Raw genomic sequence first — 22766 nt, 5'->3', positions numbered from 1 at the left:
TATAAAGCAATGGTTCTTTGTGTTTTGGTGGATTATAAACCTCTTTTAAAATTTAATGAAAGTTAAAGACAATCTTTTTGCAAAACACACACTCATGTGTCATTTTGCATAAAATTGCAGGGGTTCATACATCCAAAATGCAAGGACCTAGATTAAACAGATCAAGCGTATAGACTATACAGCAACTCAGTCTACATTTCCCTCACCAATTCTTTCAAAATTTTTTAAAGTTTTCTAAGAAACACCTTGATATTTACCATTTTTGCAGGTGTTCACAGATTATACAGAAAGAAAATCAATCATGCTAATTTGAGCAAAGCCCAGTTTTGACATAATTAGATTTTGTTTATTTAACTGGAGCTGCCATTGAATTCTGCAAATTGCAGACATCATAATGACACTTCCAGGAACTAGTGCTGAAGGACACAAAAAATATCTGGTTACCAAGGAGAAGTCTAGTGATGCCTTGTACTTGAAGAAGGGGGGCAATACTAATCAGTGGCTATATAAAACTAATAGCAGACAACTAAGAGTTCATCATGGTTTCTAGCTTTTTGAAAAAGTAAATCTATAAGAGTATTTCAGTGGTATAGTTCACACTCAATTAAAATATTGTTGTCTAATCCCCATGACAGGTACATTATTAAGGTTTAATGCAATCATATTTTGGCAGCAAATAGAAATGTTATTTCCCAGGTGCACTGAATCAAATTGAAAACATTTGTTAAGTGATGAGATCAATTCTTTGTCTTGGGATGATCTAATGAGAGGCATTTATCCATTAGAAAAGGCTTTAGATTCCAAAGCTGTATGTGCTACTTACCTGAATGTTCATCTCCATTCCTCAGTGTCTTCAAAACAGGGGTGCAACAGAGATCTAAGATATCGTTAGAATCTGTTCATCTAGCTCAGCCATGCCTAATGAAGGATGTCATTTTCTATTTTCAGTTTCTTATAGCTGTTTCTGTGTGGATGATATTATTTAAAGCAACATGACAAATACAAGCTAGATAATGAGAAGTTGGGAGGTATTATGAGGATCCCTGAAACAGGAAAGCAGAAAGACTGGGTTTGATGCCTGGCTCTGTCACTGAATAACTGTGTCAACCTGCACAGTCTCTGTGGGCTTTAATTTCCTCACATATAAAGTAAAGATAGAATGCTTATCTGTTAGGCATTTTTCCGAGTTGTCATACCAACCATTACAGGGAAGTATGTTTTTCTCAACATGCCAAATGTACTTTACGTTTACTTTTTTAATTCTTTGTAGTATCAATGTACACAATTTAAAAACGTGAATATTACCACAAGACCCAAAACAACAACAATTTTTAAAAACCAGAAGTTTCCTTTCCAATTCCTGCTTTCCAGGGACGATGACTTTCAATCAATTCTTTTGTTTATTTTGTCTTTTATCTCCATTTTTAATTTTTTTTTTTTTTAAGACGGAGTTTTGCTCTTGTTGCCCAGGCTGGAGTACAGTGGCGCGAGCTCGGCTCACTGCAACCTCCGCCTCCCGGGTTCAAGAGATTCTCCTGCCTTAGCCTCCCAGGTAGCTTGGTATACAGGTGCACTCCACCATACCTGGCTAATTTTTGTATTTTTAGTAGAGACAGGGTTTCACCATCTTGTCAGGCTGGTCTCGAACTCCTGACCTCGTGATTCATCTGCTTCAACCTCTCAAAGTGCTGGGATTACAGGCATGAGCCACCACGCCCAGCCTATCTCCATTTTTGTAATATGCTTATAATTTCTGGATGCTTCCTCACATTTAGATATGGTATATTAAATTCGTAAATTGGATGATGTGAAATTGCTTCTTCTACACCACCCTCAATACACACACACTTTCCTCTCACCCATCCTCACCAAAAAAGTTATCACAATTTGTGTTTAAATAGTAGTCAGGGCTTACATTATTATGGCAATAAAAATGTTTAGAGCTGAGCCATGTAATCTACTATGATGCCATTTTTTTCTGAGACGACTTTTTCTCATGTTATTTGTGTTTGTATATATGCCTTTTCTAGTTTACTTTTCATTAATTCCTCTTCCAAATCTCCCCCTGAACTACAAATACCCTCTCAACGTGATGAAATGCATCAGGTTCAATTTCTTTCTCCTATAACCTTCTTGCAGTCCTTTGCCTTGCTGCTGTAATCATTACTCTTTCTTTCTTCCTTCCTTCCGCTCTTCCTTCCTTTCTCTCTTCCTCCCTCCCTCCTTTCTTTCTCTCTTTCTTTCCTTCTTTCCTTGAGAGAGAGTCTTGTTCTATCACCAAGGCCGGAATGCAGTGGCATGATCAAGGTTCACTGCAGGTCAACCTTCTGGGCTCAAGCAATCCTCCCACCCTAGCCTCCTGAGTAGCTGGGACTACAGTTGCAAGCCACCATGCCTAGCTAATTTTTGCAGAAACAGGGTTTTGCCATGTCACCTGGGCTGGAATCATTACTGTTTCTATGAACTCCTAAGGATGTATCCTCCCCAACAACCAGGTGATTGCATTTTTCTCCTGTGATTAGAGCCCCTATTTCCTAAATTTCTTTCTTGTTTGTTTTTTCTTAATTTAGGTAGAGTACATTATCTTGTTGCTTCCTAAGAAATTATGTGTGAAAGGTAAATTTTTGAGATTTGAAAGTACCTCATTCTTAATTGAGAGTTGAGTTGGGTATAAAAATAAAAGTCAGAAATTATTTTCTTGGAGAAATAATATGAAGTGAGGTATGTTTTTCCCTGTTCAAAGACATTGTTCTATTGTCTGCAAGCTTTCAGTGTTATTCCTGAGAAGACTGATGCCATTCTAATTCCTAAACTATAGTGTGTGACCTATTTTTTCCTCTCTGGAAATGTGTTATGTTTTATTGTTCATGAACGTGATAAAATTTCAGGACCTTGGCAGCTTTGTTGTCTTTTCATTTTGTTGTGCTGCTGTACACTTGAAAGGCCCTTTTATCGGAATTCTCATACCCTTCACTTCAGGGAAAATTTCCTGCATTATTTACATGGTAATTTCCTCCCCTCTGTTTTCTAATCCCTTTTCTAAGAACACTTCAAACAGTTTGGTTTTCCGTCTGATTCCACACTGACCCCTTAAAAAAAACTTGATATCTTCAAATCCTAATTCCTGGAAAGGACGGACGCAGCAATGCTGGCTTCATAGGGCTGCTCATACAGGCCAGTCAGCCACTGTCAGCCACAATCCTGGGCCCTAACTCAGGTCACAGGGATGCAGCTTTGCTCATTGCTTATACAGCCAGACAGAACAAAGATTCTCACATTGCCCTTTTTTTCCTTCTTTCTCCCACTCTCCTTCCTTCTTCCTCCTTCTCCCTCTCTTGTCCTCATTTGTCTTCCTCACCTCTCTCCCTTATGACCACTTGGTTCTCTTCCTCTTTCACCCTCTTCCCTTTTCCCTTAAACTTCACCATATGCCTCCATCCTCAAAGCCAGGGACACAAACCCCTGAGCATTGTGCCTAAACATTGTACAGTGCAAATTCCACTGAAAAGGTAGACTTTTTTTTGACATAATACAATGCTATATTTCTTTTATTGGGCTGCCATAACAAAAAACAAAAATTTAGTATCTTAAAACAACACAAAGTTATTGCCTTGTGGTTCTGTAGGTCAGAAATTCAAATATGAATCTGATTAGACTAAAATTAAGATGTCCGTAGGAGGCCAGGTGCGGTGGCTCACACCTGTAATCCCAGCACTTTGGGAGGCCGAAGTGGGATAATCACTTGAGCCCAGGAGTTCGAGACCAGCCTCTACAACATAGGGATACCTCATCTCTACTAAAAAGAGAAAATAAAAACAAAGATGGCAGCAGGGCTGAGTTCCTTTCTGGAGGGTCTGGGGGAGAATGTTTCTTTGCTTTTTCTGCCTTCCAGAAGCCATCCTCATTACTTGGTTCCTGGTGTCTCCCTCCATCTTCAATGTCAGGAACAACAGGTCAAGTCCTTCTTACAGTGCATCTCTGAAGAGGTAGATTTTTATATTGTCTTTGCATTAGCTAAGTCATTAGAAAGTAGTCTTTATATGTTCCAAAGTCAAAAATCAAATAAATCAGTAAAAGGTTTCTAGTTAATTGCTTAAGTTTTATTAAACACTTATTATTTGCCATTCATTTTGCATGTGTTATCTGATTGAAGCCTTTTAACAAGTCTATGTAATAGGTACTCTTATAAGTACTGACTTAGACATGATGAAATGTAGGGAAATTAATTTCTTTACTCTTGGAGCCACAAGAGAGGCTCATTCACAAGTCTGTCTGGTTCTCAGGTCCGTGCTGAGAACTAATCTTCTATGGTGCTTCCTGACAAACATTGTTTAAGGCATTAACATAACCTGCTGGGCAAGCTCAAACAATCCAAGCGCCCATACAATTTAAAAATTGCCTTGAAGTTTTTCATGCCCTCTGCCTGTTTGGCAATGCTGCCTCTTCCACCTCTTTGCAACTCTCTAGATTCAGACACAGAGTTCTGTCAGCTCCTCTCCACATCCTGAGCTCTCTCATCCTCACGGGAAAAGGAAATACAGAAAAAGTAGAGTTTTCCAGATTGTTTCTAGTCTGGCTTACTTCTTTTCGGATGGAAACATTTGGCAAAGTGATCTTTTTAAGGCTATTATAACAATTATATGCAGCAAGCTTCTTAGGGTTCATTTAAATAGAAGTGATTTTCATCAATTCAAGTTCCTGGTCTGCACTTCAGTTACCCGTGACTGTTGTTTTGAGCTGTAAATCTAGTCTGACTAATGCAGGATAATGAGCAAAGTCTCCCTGCTCTCTCTTCACTATAACTCAGTCATATATCATAGTACAAAATCTCGATTCTGACTTTAGATATATATTGAGCAGCTTGTCAAAAGCTCAGCTGGCATTGTGTATGAGGGTAGGAGGAGTTGCTACAATTTAGACGTAACGGAGTTTTTTCCAAAAAATTTTTTCTTTCAAGTGACTTCAACCCCCTGATTCATTTTCAACTTGGAAAAAATATCAGGTACACGATGGACTCTTAGAGCTGGATTTTGGTAAGCACAATGTACAATTCAGTATTTTTTTCTGTAAAGGCAATTTTAATTTTTTTATTTTTTTAATTTTTATTTATTAATTTTTTGAGGTGGAGTCTGGCTCTATTGCCCAGACTGGAGTGCAGTGGCACAATCTTGGCTCACTGCAACCTCTGCCTCCTGGGTTCCAGCGATTCTCCTGCCTCAGCCTCCCCAGTAGTTGGGATTACAGGTGCCCGCCACTGCGCCTGGCTAATTTTTGTATTTTTAGTAGAGACGGTGTTTTACCATGTTGGTCAGGATGGTCTCAAACTCCTGACCTCAGGTGATCTGCCTGCCTCAGCCTCCCAAAGTGCTGGGATTACAGGTGTGAGCCACCACAGCCGGCCTGTAAAGGCAATTTTCAAAAAGCTATTTCTATCATTTTTTAAGCTGATGTGTTCTTCTCTGACTGCCACACCAACTTTATGCCTTATTTTCAACATCTTCAGGGTATTTTTTTTTTTTTTAATTATTGCTTTAAAGTCTAATGAGGCCAGGCGCAGTGGCTCACACCTGTAATCCCAGCACTTTGGGAGGCCTAGCTAGGTAGGTGGATCACCTGAGGTCAGGAGTTCAAGACCAGCCTGGCTAACATGGTCAAACGCTGTCTCTACTAAAAATACAAAAATTAGCCAGGTGTGGCAGGCGCCTGTAGTCCCAGCTACTTGGGAGGCTGAGGCAAGAGAATCGCTTGAACCTGTGAGGAGAGGTTGCAGTGAGCCGAGATTACGCCACTGCACTCCAGCCTGTGTGACAAAGTGAGACTCTGTCTCAATAAATAAATAAATAAAAATAAAAATAAAGTCTAATGAACCATATAACAGATATTCTAAAATATGTTCTACCCTTCAAAGCCAGTTAAGTCTAGTACCTGTTTCATAACAGACAACGATCCCAGTGAATGTTCTGCTGTAATTTCCATGGTGAGAAATAGTTCTTCATAGTCATGTGGCTCCCAGGGTTCTTCTGAATTGGTTTGGAATCCAGGACAAATGGTAGCTTGTTACTTTTAGCAGTCACCACCAGGTGACCCTGTATGGGGTGTGTGGGCAGAGAGGCAGGGTCAGCAAGGTCCCTGAGTATACTGGGTTAAATAGTGCCCTCCCCTCTTCACTCAATTCATGTCCACCTCGAACCTCAGATTGCTACCTTATTTGAAAATAGGGTCTTTGTAGATATAATTAGTTAGGTGAGAATGAGGTCATACTGGATTAGGGTGGACCCTAAACCCAATGACTAGTGTTCTTATAAGAAGTAAGATAGAGATGGCTGGGCGCAGTGGCTCACGCCTGTAATCCCAGCACTTTGGGAGGCCGAGGCGGACGGATCACGAGGCCAGGTGTTCAAGACCAGCCTGATCAATATGGTGAAACCCCGTCTCTACTAAACATACAAAAATTTAGTCGGGCCTGGTGGCGCGTGCCTGTAATCCCAGCTACTCAGGAGGCTGAGGCAGGAGAATCGCTTGAGCCTGTGTGGCGAAAGTTGCAGTGAGCTGAGATCGCGGCACTGCACTCCAGCCTGGGCGACAGAGCAACACTCTGTCTCAAAAAAAAGAAGAAAGATGGCCGTGTGATGACAGAGGCAGGGACTGGAGAGATACAGCCACAATGCCAGGAGCCACCAGAATCTAGGAAGAGGTAAGGAAGGACTCTTCTCCTTCCTTCAGAGGGAGCATGGTCCTGGCAACACCATGAGTTTCAATTTCTTGACTCTCAAACTTTGAAAGCATAATATTTGTATTGTTTTAAGCTGCGCAGTTTGGGGTAACTTGTTTCAGCAGCCCTAGGGAATGAATGAACTGAGGAATCCCTGAAGGATGTCACTAAAGGGGGGCAGGCACAGTCAAGACTGTCCTCTCACTCGGGACTCCTGGGCAGAGGACTCTCAGCAGCTATGCTGTGGACAGCGGGTGAGAGGAATGTCCTGGGGGGCCAGAGCACAGTGACTGGAGATGGGAGTATCTCATTTCAAGCAAAGTGCGGCTGCTGAGATGTGAGGAAAGTCCAATTGATGCAATCCTGGGAAGGCAGAGTTAGAGCTGCAAATTAAATAGACTCCAGGCGTCAACTGGGAGGGAAGAGCCTCCATAACATAGTGATCTTCTCAGTATACCAGCATGCATAAATTTAGGGCCACTGAGCCCAGTCTGAAAATTCTGCAAATAGCTGAACCACAGTAAATGGAAAGATTTTCATTATGAATTAGGAGAAAGTGTTCCTTGGGGAAATCCAAGCTCGGTACTTGAGCCAAGACTCCACTCTAGCTGAATTTGGTCATGTATGCTTATATAATAATGAAATTGATACACTCTTTCACTATTTGATGGTCACAGCCAAATTATTTTTTAATGGTCGTGCTTAACATTTATTTACAAGCAGTCCTCCAGAAGGCATGGATTTCACTGAGGAGCTGACCTTGGTGAGGAGCTCTACTTCCATCACGATCACGTGACACTGGCTGCTAGGGCTGCTTTGAGTTCCTTTTCTAAAGGGTGTTAATGCTGGCCGGTGAGAAATTATAAATGGTTATTCTCAGACACAGTTTGGATTGATCTAAGACCTAGTTAACAAAGATGCTCTACATTAGGACAGAAAAGGTAACTGTGGAAACTTTTCTTCAGTTCTGCAAAATTTTTTCGAAACTATTATCTCTTCACATAGACTTCCCTAGACCCAAACCCTCAAGGCTTTTAATAAGTAATGATTTTCTAGTCTGGATTCAAACCAAGACCTAAAGCCTCGAGTGCCTGCCAGGCCCAACCACATGGTGCTGCTCAGCGTCAAACTTGCTTGAGTCTCCTCCCTTCCTTCTCTTAAAACCAATGAAGCTGGCCAAAAATCTTATTTCTGAAATTTTTATGTTTCATTTTTCCCAGAGGAATAAGTTACATTCTGATCCTATAATAATCAAATCACGAAAGAAACCATTGAGGGCATTTGCTTTGCTGAACTGATGAGATGAATGATTAATTGTCTGAAATTCAGCTTCCTGGAAAGGCAAATGGAGGTACAGGAAGGCCAAAAATTAAAATTAAAATTAAAAACCAAAGGAAAGAGGAAAGAGAAGAGAAGAAAAAGAAAGTAAAAGAGAAAAAAAAAACAAAAGAGAAAAAACTATAAAGTGGAAGAGGGAGAATGTGGAAAGAATATTCCTTTGGGTTGTATATTTGTCTTCTAGGGCCACCACAACAAAATACCACAGACTGGGGGATTTAAACAACACCAGTTCATTTTTTTCACAGTTCTGGAGACTGGACCTCCAAGATCAAGGTGCAGGCAAGATTGATTTCTTCTGAGGTTTCCCTCCTTGGCTTACAGATGTCCGTCATCTTACTGTGTCCACACATGGCCTTTTCTCTGCGTGTGTACCCTCTGGTGCCTCTTTCTCTTCATATAAAGATGCCAGTCATATTGGATTAGGGTCCAGGGAACAGGAGCAAAGGACCTGATGTGAGAGTTCAGCACTTGGTTCCAGCCTTGATTTCTCCCTTGGCCAGCCAATTCCCAGCACCTAATCCAATATGACTCCTTCCAGCTGAGTGACTTCTTTAGGGACCCTATCCCCAAATACAGTCACATTCGGTACTTGGGGTTAGGACTTCAACATATGAATTTGAGGAACACAGTTCGGTCCGTAATAGGTTGTTTGGTGCCTAGAGCTTGCCTTTAACAGGTTGTTTGGTGACCACAGCTATGCCTTCCCTGGTTTAAACTCTTTACCTCATTTCTTCTTGTTTACTATGGACTGAAATGCTATAACGAATGACTTCTCAGAGCTTAGGCTAGGCCCTGCAATTAGTTCATCATTTTTCTTAGGAGAAATTATGTCCAGAATAATAGTGAATTAATGTGCCAAATGCACATACTATGTGCATTCACTATACTCACAACTACACCCAGTTTTTATCTTTGAGAAAAATAAGGTTTAGAGAGATTAAGAAACTTTTTTAACACCCTGAAGCTAGTAGATTCAGCATTCAAACCTAGGTCTGCAACTCAAAACTCCATGCCTTTAAGCACCGAGTCACACTGTCATGCCTAGAATTGAGGAGAAAGATCAGAATGTTCTCTCTTGGCATAATTTAGCAGCAGCAAGCAGGTTTTATCCCCTGGATAGTGTGGTGAGGTGGTTTGCTTGAAGAAGCAACCATAGTTTGTCTTTTCAAATTTCCTTAGATGCAGGGAGATTTCCACCCCCACTCCCTAAGCAAGAAATGACAGAAGAAATACCCCTGCTTCTCTCTACCCCAGCCAGTTATGCCTCCAGGGAACAGGAGCAAAGGACCTCACGTGAGAGCTCAGCGCACTTGGCTCCAGCCTTGATTTCGCCCTCAGCCAGCCAATCCCCCATACGCTCATCTTCTCCTCACTGGTGTAGTAAACCTTCTAGAGCAGTCTCTTTCCCAGGAGAGGGAGAGGCCCCACAGGGGTCCTGCTGAGCCAGGAACCACGAGGACAAGGATTTCCAATTCCCTGCGAACTACAGCAAGCAAATTAGTCACACATCGAAAGCCACATTTTCCAGTCATTTTTATTAGTGAGAAAATGAGTACTTTGATCTGCATCTCTCATTTCTCAATTGAGTTCAAATTCAGAGGGACATAGGGGGTTTTTAATTGGCCTCTCATACAAAGAATGAGAGTGAATTTTGGAAGCATACAGATCTAGATTTGAATCCTAGTTCTTCACTTACTAGCTATATGACTTTGGTTCAGGTACTCAAATTCTCTGAGCTTCAATTCCCTCAACTTCAAAGCAATAGTCATAATACCCACTTCACAGGACTCTTTTAACAGTTAAATGATGTACAGTATATAAATCTCTGCACCTAATAAGTATTTAACAATTGTTAGTTTATTTCCTTCTTTTCTCTTCCTCTTAGTCACAATTCAACTCTCATGAGTTATTTTTATTAAAGAAATATATTTCCTAGTCTGTAATCCTTTATTACAAACATTTAAGTTGATTTTAAGATATCTCATGGATATTGGCAATAAAACTAAACTTGTATAAATAAGTCTTACTGAGTTGCTATCTTCTGTAGATTTGGTCTTCATAGCTTAAATCTTTGAGAATATTTATCCTATTGGAAGCAATACATCTGATGTGATTATTTCAGCAGCATACAAACTTTTTAATTGTATGATTTGGTTGTAGTAATTAGGCCCTTTAAAGGAACTATCAAATAGAAATTTGAACATGTAAACAATGTTAAACTTTTTAGAATCTGAAGTTATTATTTTGCCTTCAATGTACAATACTATTTAGAGAAGGTAAGAAAGGGATAAAATATTTTTAGATTTGAAGCAACAATCTTTCCGATTTCATTATTCAATTATTTTACATTTGTTCTGATGAGAGAACGAAAAGCTCAGCCTTCAGAAGCCACACAATGTTGCTTGCCCAATGGGTCCATGATTAAATGTCTTCTCACATAGAAAGAGAGCAAAAACAAACAAACAAACAAACAGCTGACAGATGAGAGCTGAACATTTCTCACTGATGACTCTTCATTTGGAAGTGAAAATGACAAACAGGTGTGTGACATTGGCTTCAATAAGTAGTCAATCCCCGTGAGCAGATCATGGCAGCTCTGCCTTTAGGCTCTGTGCTTAAGCAATTTTCTGGTCCAAGATAGAAGATGTGCTTTAACAGGGCCCTTTGAACACAGGGTATACAAAGGTTCTACCTCAGGATGTAACAAGCTGTCATGGAGGCAAAGACTAAGTTAGACAGATCCATGGAGATTTTGGCTTAATTCCTGGCTCAAAGCTTGATCTCAGCAATGCTAATGATGACAGGGGACAGTCGTAGTCCCAGGTAATGCTGAGCATCATCCAGGGCATCTTGGTCCCTTCTCTTGGGTATAGGCGATGGTGATATTACCTTTCTCCAACATGGACTTGCTCAGTGCTGAATGCTGCCTTTCCTTCACATTTAGATTTCTTTCTGCATTGGCTCCAGATCAAGGAAAAGAGAAATAACAGAAAATAACTCTAAGTTAGTTTCCTTGAATTCTTGGGGATTGTTTGCCCTGAATCAATGAGGAAGAAGGGTCTGCTAGTGGGGAGAGGGGCACACCAGCTGGTTTCTTCTGTGCCTTCAGCCCATCCTCAACTACCCCCTCAGAAATCCATCTTTGTTTCCTAAACTCAACACAATTCTTTAAGAAGGGTCACAAAAGTGTGGCTCTTCCCCCTCTCCTGTTGGCTTAGAGGTCAGGAAAGGTAAAATAGAACAGAAACAGGGAGTGGACATGAAGTCCCAAATTCCACCCCACTGTAGTCACTCTTAGTTTTAAAGGATGCTGACTTAATATTTACCCTTCCTCCTTATAATGACATAAGGGTTTATAACTGCCATAACTTTGGACCCCCACCAGGGTTGGGGATTTGAAACAAAGTAAAGATGCCATTTCTGTTTTTTTCGAGAGCAGCAAGTTGTGGCTATCTTCCGTATATAGTTTTTGAAGTGTGATTGAGTTATTCCATTGTAAAGAAACTTCATCAATTTTTCTATATTAATTAGTGGAAAATAATACGAGATTGTACGAAGGTTATACACTATCTATTTAGTGACTGCCTTTGACATTGCTAATTGAACCAACTTATTGGAGCAGTAAAACGCTATTGAATGTTGCTTGCCTGGAACATGCTTAGGTTGCCAGCATTAGACAGAAAGAACTATAAGATATAAGTAGGTGTGAGGCTGTTAAGGTCATGCTTCTTTTAGAATTAAGTTTATTCGAGATTTCAATAGTACAAAAACATTTCAATAGTATATCCAATATTTCAATTGTATAACAGAACACATATGCCCTGTGACAGGGCATGTCACTGTGACAAAATTAGTACACCATAGCAGCAACCTTGGAATTTGCATTTTTTAGGTTTAACAAGAAAAGGACTTGACCTCTATGACTCTGTGGTGGAGATGAAGGAGAAAATTGAGGAAGCCCCTGCTGATTTTTCCCTGATCAAGGAGAGATTGTTCTTCCTGGGAAAGGACATCAAGGTTAGCCTCATATTAGAGAAAAAAATTAGAATCTGTGGCAAATCTAATAATGATATGTCCTCACATCATATTTCATCTAAAAGTCAAGGCAATTGATGAAACACAATCAGATCATAACACCCTGGTCTTTTGCTAACATTCACACAATTCCCACTGGAATAGTGGAAACAACTAGAATTTAATGACCAACCCCCCCACCCCGTTCCAGCAATCATTGACACTCGTAATTATGATATTATTTGGTTGTTTATTTTGCCCTTCCCCATTACCCACAGAAAGGTAGCCCTTCACTAAGAAAACTCTATTAGGTGCCGAGAGGCTTATCTGAGGGAGATTTCAATATTATGGGATAAAATGAATGGTTGCACAATCCCATGTCCTAGAAATTCAAATATTCCAAGTCTTACCTAGTTATCGGGTATTATGAAAATTCTCCTGGTTTGCTTTGTAAAAGTAACCAGAGTCTTTCCAAGGAGCTGACTTGTGTGGTTGTTGGAGGGTCTAAAATGTCATTAACTTGGGATATTCCTGGGTGTTTCCTTCCAGAAATATTATCTGACCCTACCCATATACTTCCTGCCCTAATCCCTATTGGGGATACTGACTATGTGCCATCTCACAAAGGTAGGAACACTATTAGGCCATCACTATTAGGCATTTTGGTTTACAGGACTCTGTTCTCCTTTCCTCAAAACTCCTTCCCTCAAAACTTTGACAAGATGGAACTTCCTTGCTGAGCTAAACTGTTGTGTTGGTTGTAGTATTTTATCTTATGCCTTATTACTCACTGTCAGAGCTCAGCGATGAAATGATAGAAAACTTGAGTTATTTTAGTGATGGGGACAGACTATCAGCTATAAAAGTACCGACGCATGTGTCTTAAAGAAATTGAAACAGGCTTGTTTTTTTTTTTTTCTGTTCCCCTCTGTAAAATATCTTAGTTTGGCATAAGTGAAACATTATAGACCAGCATTTCTTAAACGTTAGCATGCTGCGTGCATCAGAATCACCTGGAGAATTGATTCAAACACATACTTCATGTTCCAGCCACAGAGTTTCTGACTCAGTAGGTCCGGGCTGGGACGCACGGATTTGCATTCCTAAACTTCCAGGTAAAGCTAATGCTTCTGGTCTGGGGACCTCACCTTGGGAGCCCCAGTTGGTCACCTTATGTGAGACCAAAATTATTTCTAGTTTAAGCAGAAATCTTGTAGTTCTTGATATTTCTGAAAACCACTTTCAAGAACGCTATGACTTTATATTTAGATGACCAATGGGACTTTAAAACAACTAAGTTTAAGATCCCCCATGTATCTAGTACCTATATTTCTAAAAATAGGAATGGTCTCATGATATGCTGTAATGACAGTAATGAGCATTAACTGAGGCTCCAAAGCTCTGTATGTCACTGTGCTAGCACTTAGCATACATCATATGTAATTCCTACAACAGTATAGCTTCTTAGAAATTATAGTTAATATGAATGGGAAAACTAAGCTCTCAGAGGTTACAGGTGACACAGTGGTTACTCTGCAGCTGGGATTTGAGCCCACACATCTCTCTGTTCCCAAACTTACATTATTTCTTGATGAACTGAGTGGGTATTTGTTATTCCTAGGGTTTGAGAGTTGCCATCACTTAACAGGTATGGATATTCAAGGCCAATCTTATGGAGGCTGATTATTTGTTAAATAATTTATGAAAGTGCACTAACTCTGAAATTATAATGTACCCCACTGTGTATACACAGGTATCAGCTACAAGTACAGAGGTCTGCAGACAGGCTTTCCTTAATTAGGAGAAACTGGAGGAAGCAGGAACACAGTTGATTATGCTCTTTAAAATAAAAAAAATCAAAAAGCAATTTCATTTTCATATTAAATTTTTCACATATATAAGGTACAACACAATATGGAATGAAAGTTGAAGAAATGTGCCTAACTAGAATGTGATCATTCACATTTCAACCATTACCAGCCAGTGCTACTGCAAGAAGACCAAGTCTGCTTTCTTTCCCCTCCTTGAGCACTTTTGAGTTATCCCCTGTGCCTTTTGATTACAGACAAGTCCCAGATCTTTATCCTGTTTATGGCACCTCCAGGAGCCCAGCATGAAATTTTCTCCACTGCTTTCTCTCCTGTCCCTCTTTCCAGAAGACTCCTGAAGGTTTCATTTTGTTGCCCATTCAGTCTCAAGTAGTCCCCATCACTGACTCAAGTTTTCTATCATTTCATCACTGAGCTCTGATAGTGAGAAATGAGGCATAAGACAAGATACTACAACCAACACAACAGTTTAGCTCAGGAAGGAAGTTGCATCTTGTCAAAGTTTTGAGGGAAGGAGAATAGAGTCCTATAAACCAAAATCCCAGTGATGGCCTAATAGTGTTCCTACCTTTGTGAGATGTCACACAGTCAGTATCCTTGACAGCTCATCCTCTTCTGAAGGAGAGCTGTTTACCCATCTCTTGAGAAGGTTCAAACTATTTTTTTTTTTCCTATTCTGCAATCTGTCCTTTCCAAGGCCAGACACAGAGGAAGAAGAATGAGACATGGTCAAAAACATCTCTTTCCTCTTGACTTCTCACCCTTGATCATTTTCTTCCAGTTAGGAAAGTTACCTTTCTAGCTCACCGAACACATTCAATGGCTTCCCCCTCCTCCTTGAACAACAATTACAGCAAGCTTAGAACCAGTTCACTTCATGCCAATTTTGTGACTCAAAAAGGGCACTCTTCTTATTTTTGTTACTTTGAAAATATTTGGGTGTGTGGGAAATGTCTTGGAGGACTTGCTTTTATTATTTCCTTGCACATGGCATTCTCAGTGCCTAGCCTCCTCTCACATTTAGGTGATCATTAGGGTCCATGCACAGTCTGTAACAACAACACTTCATAGCCGCCTTTTCTCTTTCCTGACTTCCATTAAGCAGAGTTATTTAAATTGTTTAGTTTTGTTTCTAACCATAAGAAAATATAGTCATGAAGGCAAAAGTGCTCATGATTCCTGGCTGTGCTCCCCTCCAGTCAGTGGCAGAGAACATCCATAGTCCCCCAACTCCCACTCAGGCTCCCAGCTGAGGTGAGCAAACTTACCTGCTCATGGTGGAAAATCCAAAACAGGGACAAAAAAGCATTTCTGACCCAGAAGCAGAGTCTTCATGGTGTTACTGATCACTCACATCACATCACCCCTCCAGCCTGTGCCCTGCTGGGCTCTGGGCCTGAATCTTCACGACTTTATGTCTTGGCTCTCAACACTGTGTCTCAGGGCTTGGCCTGGTCAATCTTTGCCTATAGTTCAAGTCATAAACTGGTTACCACATAACCTTCCTTTTACCCCAAATGTTGCATAAGATGAAGATGAAACTATGCATGTGGTCATAACCTGGCACCCACAAGTGAGGTTCACGTCAGTGAAACTTTTGAAGAATGAGAAAGTGGTTGGGTAGGGCAGTGGGTAGCAGGTAAGGCAGTAGCACCAATGACTTCCGTAAACAAATAGCAAATTCCATCCTTCCAGGCTTGGCAAATAGCCATCTCATTCTTTTTTCCTTGGGTAAACATTTAAAAGTAAAATATCTGGAACCAGACACTGGACAAAGAGACATTTGTTTTCTTTTTCTTTTTAAAAATAATCAAATAAGAAAAATTATTAACAGAAAAGAGATTGAGCATAAATGCCCAATATCATAAAAAGGATTTGTACTTAATATGCATCTCAAACAAAGTTAAAGTGTCCTAAAAACATTTAGCATTTCAAACGAAGATATTTGCAGGAAGAGTAAGAAACTAACAAACAGTTGTTTTTTTATTTTTACTCCTCTAATGCAAAATTCTTTTGTTGTTTGCTCTTAAGATCAAATTGCCACTTTTTGGCACAGACAGGGGATGATATTTTAAACTGAACTGAATCAAATAAAAGATGCTGGTGGTTTCTTCCTCTTTAGGGCGTAGACCAGCCAAGGCCCTGCCAGGCCTTGGGTCTTCCCAGTGTCACCTAGGGTCATTTCCTGATCACAGAGCAGGCACTATGAAGGGACACAGTATTACTTTGATATCTTTGTTTCAGAGCTTCCAGGGCACAAGCTTTCATTTGAGTTTCTGGTTGGCAAGTTCCCAGAAATATGATCTTTTAGCCAATATAACCCACCTCAATGTTGTCCCAAAGGATTCTAAAATAGATGTTAGCCAGTCAGGTTTGTAACCAGTACAAGTTTCCTGCCAACGCTTCTTCTTGAACCGTAGCTCTCTCTGGAAAGCAAGCAATTACTACTAAGAACTTATTTGTTTCAAACCCTTGAGCAGAGTGCTGAAACAATATTTTGAGTAGGATGCCAGTCTTGCGATGTTTGTCCAATCATTAACATACTACGTTTTCTGGGTTGAATAGCTCAAGGTTACCTAGAAAGACGGGGAAAAGGATTTTGAACCAGAAACACAGATTACAGAATTTGACTGATTGTTTAATTTTTCAGATGACATTCAGAAAGTTTAGAATTATTAAATCTGGCCTGAGCTAAAGTTTTTCTTTCAGTATCTGGGAGGAAACGTTTTGCTAAGCAAATTAAGAGTATAATAAAACTATATAGTCCATTTTAACCTACTAAAAAGAATAAAGTAAAACTATTTTCTTTTTATGTTTTATTTCTATAGATCAGTGCTTTGTTTTATAGTGAAAACCATTTTATTTCACATAGTGATTCATGTAACTTTTTTACATGATAGCAAGAGAATGAAAGAGTATGTTTAGAGAGACTCGAAATTGAGTGGCAGAAGATTTTGTTTCAACATCTCACTTCTTGATCTAGCTCCATATTTTAAAATTAATTTTTGTTATATTCAGCTAGTATTGATATAATTATATTATGATTGTAGGTAATTTGATGAAAAATAGCATCAAATCTAATAGGACTAGGAATGTCTACATTACAGCATATTATGTCTTTGAATCAGCAATACTATATCAAACTACTTTTTCTTTACATTAATTACTATCTTCTTTTCACAGTCCAGCTGAAATAATTTCCTTTTTGGGAAGCCAAAAGGCAAAGCAGAATTGTTTCTCAGTTTAAGCAGCAGGACATTTCATATTCAAGGTGTAAGGTGTGAGGTGAGAACCAGGTGAGATGGGCCAGGAATGTGGCAGCGGGTAAGAGCCAAGCAGCTCAGCAACCAGACAGCAAGAACCCCCTGTGTCTGGAAGAGGTCACTCCAGCTGGTACCCACTACTGAGACAAGGGTAAGGTTTTTCTTGAGTCTGACTCAGCCAAGAAGACCCAAGGAACAAATATTGGTGAAGCACAGGATAATCATATGATTTATTGTCCAAAAGGGCACACCTTTGATTCTGAAAGAAGATGTTGTTAGTGTTGATGCTAAGACAAAAGGTATACACCAAGCCTACTCCAGGCAATGTAGGACTTCCAGTCACCCAGGTAGGATCCAGACAGAGCTGTACAGTTTCCACATCAGAAAAACTTCGAGCAGAGAAAATCATTTACCAGCATTTTCATTTACAGGTCAGGTGGTTAAGGCATGGGCTGTGAAGGGGACTTTCTCAAAGGCCGACGGCAAGTTACTGGCAGAATTGGGACTAGAACTAGAATTTTCTGCTCCCAGCTCAGTGTTTTTCTATCGTACCACATATTTACACAGTGTTTTATTCTTTTCAAAGCATGATCACAACCTCACGTAGCCCCAAGTTTCTGTAGGCCACAGCATTCAGGAATATAAACTAAGGTCGTAACAATAACAAACAGTATTTTCCTGGTTCCTTCTCTACTTGTGATTTCAAAAATTCCAGTTTCACTTTAAATTCCCATTAAACAATTCCTAGGAGTCTCCTGGAGTCAGCTCATGTTTGTTCATGAATAAAATCCTCCCTCCACTATGTGGAATCCATCCTTCCCCTCCACACCCTCACACTAGGGCAGCATAAACACCATGTGCTGGTCTGGAGTCAGAGCTGGGCTCGAGTCCCTTGCCAGTATTATGACCTTGAACATAATATTTAAGGCCTGACATTCTTCTAGGCCTATATTTCTGTAAAATTGGCCCTTTATAGAATTACTTTATCGACCTGTAACTATTAAAGGAAATAATGTACAGTTGATTGTCATTGTTTGTGGCAGTTCTATTCCATAAAGTCACTCCAAGTACTGAATTAGCAAATACTGAACCAATGCTCCTCACGGAAATACAGAGTTAGGTTCCTGTGAGTTACTGGTCACAATACTTTTGTCAACCAATCAATACATTCCCTTGCTTTATGTGTGTTTCTGTTTAAAGGCACTTTATTCAATATATTTGACTGATTCTTTAACATTAAACTCCCAGCCAACAGAACTATAACTCATGCCTAGTGGAGATTTATCTAACCATGTATTCTCTGTAAGGCAGACCACAGCCTCCTTGCACATAGGAAAGCCAGACAGCACTTCAGCACTAGCTTGGAGGCTACTTGAAATAGTGAAATATCTACAAAAGTGCAAAAAAAAAGTGGCATTGAACAGACCACCACAAGGACCCCAGTTTATGGTATGAGAGCTGAAACTAAAAGGCAAAGCGGAGGAAGGTGCATGCTCACCAGGGGACTTAAATTATCCTCTGCTCTGCACTTGTCCATGAATGACCATGAAAGCATTGCAAGTATTGATCGTGGGGTCATAAATTTTAGCAAGTAGATGAATGCAGAATTTGTGAATAGTAAGGAGCGACCGACCGTATATAAAGAGCTTAGCACAGTTCATGTCATGAAACTCCCTAATCGATGTTCACTGTTGTTGTTCTTGTGTGGTTATTGTTAGTTAAGAAAAGCCCCCTGCAAAGTCCTAAGACACGGTAAAGTCACCTCTCACCAAAGGAGATACTGTGTTCTCCAGGACAAACAGTAGGCAGGTCTAGCTCATCGATGAAGCCTTGCATCCCCCATAAGAAAAGTGTTGTAAATTTTTCCTAAGAGGTTCCACATTTCACCAGTTAATGGGCTCCTAGTGAGCCCATTCCAGGTTCTCTAGAGTTAAACACTACCGAAGCCTTAGGCGAACATCATGTGGGTCTGAATTAAACATCCCTTTCCGCTCCTGGGCCCCAGCTCTCTGCATCTCACCCTCACCAGGTGTTTATGTTATGTGTGCAAGCGCATACTACAACAGAATAAACAAATGACCCATCATCAAACAAATTCCACACTCGAACACTTCCCAGTGTCTCATACAAAAGGTGCATTCAGATTTTCATTTCCCTCTTCTTAGTTTTTGTTTCTCGAGTTTCTCCTTTAGCTCTCTGTGTGCCCTTGCATGTTCTCTCCTATTCTTGGAGCATGTTCTTGAAGTAGATTTATTCCTCCTTTGACTGCCCTCAAGGTTTTCTCTTTCTCTCTCCTCCTTGAGGCTTTGATTTCTGGCTTATTCACTGTCTCAAGTTCCAATTTCTCCCTCCTCCAGCAGATCCCCTTTCTGCAGATCTTTCTATAATTGCACTTGTTGTTTTCCTCTGGCCGTCTTAACTTCCAAGAATGGCCTCCTCCTCAGCTTGCCCTTTCCTCCCTTGTGGCCCTGGGATGGGGCTGTTTTCTCTGGGGCAGGCCCAGACTGTCGCCTTTCCTCAGCAGGGAGGTGTCTTCTCCCTGCTGTTTTCTTCCTGTGCTTTTTGTTTAGCCCTAGCTTCTCTCTCAGTTTCCCACTTCCCCTTCCTCTCTTATCTTCATCTAAATCCATCACCCTTGACTCATGTGATTTGTAGCTTTTGATTTAGCAAAAATTGCCTGTCTTAAAATAGGTTGTACTTGAACACTCCGTGTACCTCCCTTACAGAACAGCGCATTATTACATGAATCTGGATACACTCAAGTCACATCCTGACCTCTAAATTGCAACTCCTCACAGGCCAGCCTGTTGTGATTGCCTACCAGTGATGTGCCTTTTGTCTTCCAATATCAGACTCAGAAAGACCTGATGCAGTTACTTACAGTTCCGGAATTTTAAATATTATGCCCCAACATCAATTTGCTCTGTGATTTAGGCACTATGATCTTTGCTGCTTTCACTTCCCCTACCCTGCCTCACTTATCCACTCCACTCTCCAATTACTCTCCTGCAACTGCTCTCCTTAGCATTGCCAAGCACTTCCTAAAACATCCATCCAATGACCTTGCCTCGGTACCATTCTCCTTTCCTTCTCAGCAGCGTTCAAGGCTGTTCATTCTTCCTTCAACAAATAGTCATCGAGTGTTTCTCTGCATCAAGCACTGTTCTAGGCACTTAGGATAGGTTAATAAAACAAAGATCTCTGCCTTCATAAAGGTTATATTTTATTGATGTAGGGAGGCAGACACTACATAACATACATAATATGTAAATTATTAGTAGTGGTTATGAATTCACTACATAGACAAATTAGTAAGTAAATGATCTAGTGTTAATAAACAAAAGCTAGAGAAAAAAGGAAAAATAGGGCAGGGTAGGGAGTCACAGAAGTGCAGGTAGGAGGAAGTCTTGGTGTTGCAAGGGCGGTTGGGTACATTTCACTGAGAAGGTGACAACAGAGACTTGCAGGAGGAGAGAGAGAGAGAGCTACGTGGACCTCGGAGAGAGGGTGCTCCAGGTAGAGGTTGTAGCCAGTGCTAAGGCCCTAACTTAGGACATGTCTGTGTGTTCAGGGAGCAGCAAGGAGGCCAGGGCATTAGAGAGGAAAAAGTTGAGGGAAAGCTCATAGGAAGGGGTCAGAGAGCTACGGAACCCAGGCCATCTAAGTAAGGCCTTGTAGGCCACTGTCGATCACACTCTCCCTTGGCCTCCATACAAATGCTCTGTGCTGGTTCTCTCCTTAGTTTATTTCCTCATTTCCATCTCCAGGGATTCCTGTCCTTGGCCAATCCCCACACAGTTGGGTTTTCCAGGTGTCTTTTTGGCATCCTTCTCTGCTCCCTCACCATCTCTCACTTTTTGATCATATCTACTTCCTTGGCTTCTACTACGACTAATTCCTAGAACTTTTTCCAAGTCACTCCTGCCTCCAAGGTACTGTTTCTAACTCGGTATCTCTCTATCATCTCACACTCAGCATGTGACATCAGCTTTCTCTCAAGCCAGTCATTCCTGGGGTCCTTTCTGTTTCCAACAATGGCAACTCTATTTCCTTGGCCACTTGGGTTTCAAATCTTGTAGTTGCCATTTTCCTCCTTATCCAATCAGTGTTGAAGGGCTCTTAAATCAATCTTCAAAAAAGGAAACTTCACATGGGGATCATATATCCAATAGCATTAAGTAGAGTAGAGTTCACCAGGTCACTTTTAGACTTTTATGATATTGTATTTGCTTACCTGAGTTCTGTATTACCAATAATATTTTCATAATGAGTCTAACAAATCAGAAACTAACTTTGCTTTATGCTCATATCATTCAAAAGTTTATAATAAAGGGCAATTCCAAGGTAGGACCTGGGTTCTAAGCTTTTCTTTTGGTGCCAGAAACTTCAGATCCTGCCGTTTGCTGGGCCTTCCCTTACCCTTGTTCATCATTTGAGTGGCCACGCTGCAGCTCCTGCCTGGCACTTTGATTCAGCAGTTTATCCCAGATCCATTCAGAAAGGAATTTGAGGAACAAGCAAAATCCCTGGAAATAATTTATTGAAAGTAACCCATCCACCCTCCAACCTAATGAAAGATTTCATGGCTTACAAGTCCGAGTGACTCACAACCAGCTTCCACTGCCGATGTCCAGTTTTCAATAGGAAGTCCATCCTTCACCCCATTCCTTCTTGTGCCACAGGGGCACTTTATTTACTCTTTCTCTAGACATTGTTATTTCCTGTGGCACTTCTTTTGCAATAACAAGATGCCAGGTTAATCTCCTTCCCTGCATCTCTCCCGTTCTCTCCCTCCCTCGCTCCTATCCCTCTCCTGAGAAGCCACTGAATGGCCCACATTAAGGCAAACCAAGAAAGACACAGTTAGACACAGCTTCTCCCTCTTAACAAGTGTTATTTCTCCCTCTTAGGGGCACTGCCCTTCCTGAAGCACATAAATTCTCCTTTCCTGTTTGCAAAATTGTCCACTCTTCTTCCTTTGGGAAAAGGTAGGCAGGCTCCAAGGAGGGGCTATGCTCACTGCATGTGGCACGAGCTGTGTTCTGTTGGCCAAGATTCAAAACCAGCACTGGAACAAGACAGTATCAGCCACGGGGTCCCTGTGCCAGGTCCCTATCCATCTCAACAAATGGACTACTCACTTCCAGAGACTGGGTGCTCAGCAGCCACGCCCAAGGCTCCAACAGCGTCCTAACATCAGGGCTAAGGCACTGGAGGGTTTGATGGTTCTGAGGCACTCGTGGAGAGAGGAAAGAGGTGAGAGATAGAGGAGAGAAGAAAGCAGGGCTTGGACAGATAAGGCCAGAGGGGATTTCCCCCTTCCCAAGGAGCTCCCAGCCACCAAAGAGTTTCTGGGCCTCACAAAGGCTTTTCCCAGCTCACCAGCCTGTCTGACCACAGCCTAACAGTGAGATCCAGAACAGATACATCCTTAAAGCACTTAGGCTTACTGCAAAAGGCCAGCATAGTTGCGGGAAGAGTCCAGTTTATTTGGGCTAGGGTCTATGGGCTGCGATTTTCTTACACTTGATCTTAGCCTACAGGCTGAGAATTGACTAGGTTGTGATTTCTTTTTTTTTTTTTTTTTTTGCCAATCAATAACTTGTG

At 40.9% G+C, this 22766-nt stretch overlaps 1 protein-coding gene across 5 annotated transcripts in view; it reads right to left on the bottom strand.

The window, feature by feature from the left end:
- LACC1 (laccase domain containing 1) overlaps positions 1-22766 on the bottom strand; it is a 171234-nt gene that overhangs the window by 22983 nt on the left and 125485 nt on the right. Inside the window, exons 10-12 of one of the 5 annotated variants that reach the window (XR_010136680.1) lie at positions 16222-16322; positions 15165-15362; positions 9570-12052 (exon numbers count right to left, since the gene is read on the bottom strand). The exons of 1 other annotated variant lie outside the window; for it this stretch is intronic. The gene's annotated coding sequence lies outside the window, so the exon portion shown is untranslated. Of the gene's footprint in view, positions 1-9569; positions 12053-15164; positions 16323-22766 lie in introns of those variants that run through there. 3 more of the 5 variants (XR_008512645.2, XR_010136684.1, XR_010136682.1) reach the window with 3 other exon arrangements.

This window comes from Pongo abelii, chromosome 14, assembly GCF_028885655.2.
Source record: "Pongo abelii isolate AG06213 chromosome 14, NHGRI_mPonAbe1-v2.0_pri, whole genome shotgun sequence".
Lineage (NCBI taxonomy): Eukaryota > Metazoa > Chordata > Mammalia > Primates > Hominidae > Pongo > Pongo abelii.
Note: the sequence above shows the minus strand (reverse complement) of the source record. Positions and strands in the feature narration are given on the sequence as shown.